This window comes from Orycteropus afer, unplaced genomic scaffold (assembly GCF_000298275.1).
Source record: "Orycteropus afer afer isolate SDZICR_OR568_19922 unplaced genomic scaffold, OryAfe1.0 scaffold00187, whole genome shotgun sequence".
Lineage (NCBI taxonomy): Eukaryota > Metazoa > Chordata > Mammalia > Tubulidentata > Orycteropodidae > Orycteropus > Orycteropus afer.
The window spans coordinates 6,000,112-6,000,471 of NW_006921774.1; positions in this window are offsets into that span (position 1 = coordinate 6,000,112).

Consider the following 360-nt stretch of genomic DNA (forward strand, 5'->3'; position numbering starts at 1 on the left):
TTTTTTGTGTTTCTCTAGAGAAACCAATTTAACACACATTTCAATTTGACAACTTCCAATTTTCCTAGATTCATCCTTCATACATTCCATATTCTGATTATTAATGGATGATTGTAGTTGTTTCTCCTCAATTTGAGTTGTTCCACATCATCAAATGGAGGTCCTGAAAGCTTTACTTTACCCATATCATTAAGGTTGGTTCTACTCTGATGAAACAAGTCTTTCCCCATTGTATTTGGAGTGTCTTCCAACCTAAGGGGCTCATCTTCTGGCATTGTATCAGTCAATGTTTCTGGGATATTTATAATGTTATCTTGTAATATGTCAGACAGTGTTTCTCTGCTATTCATAAGGTTTGCC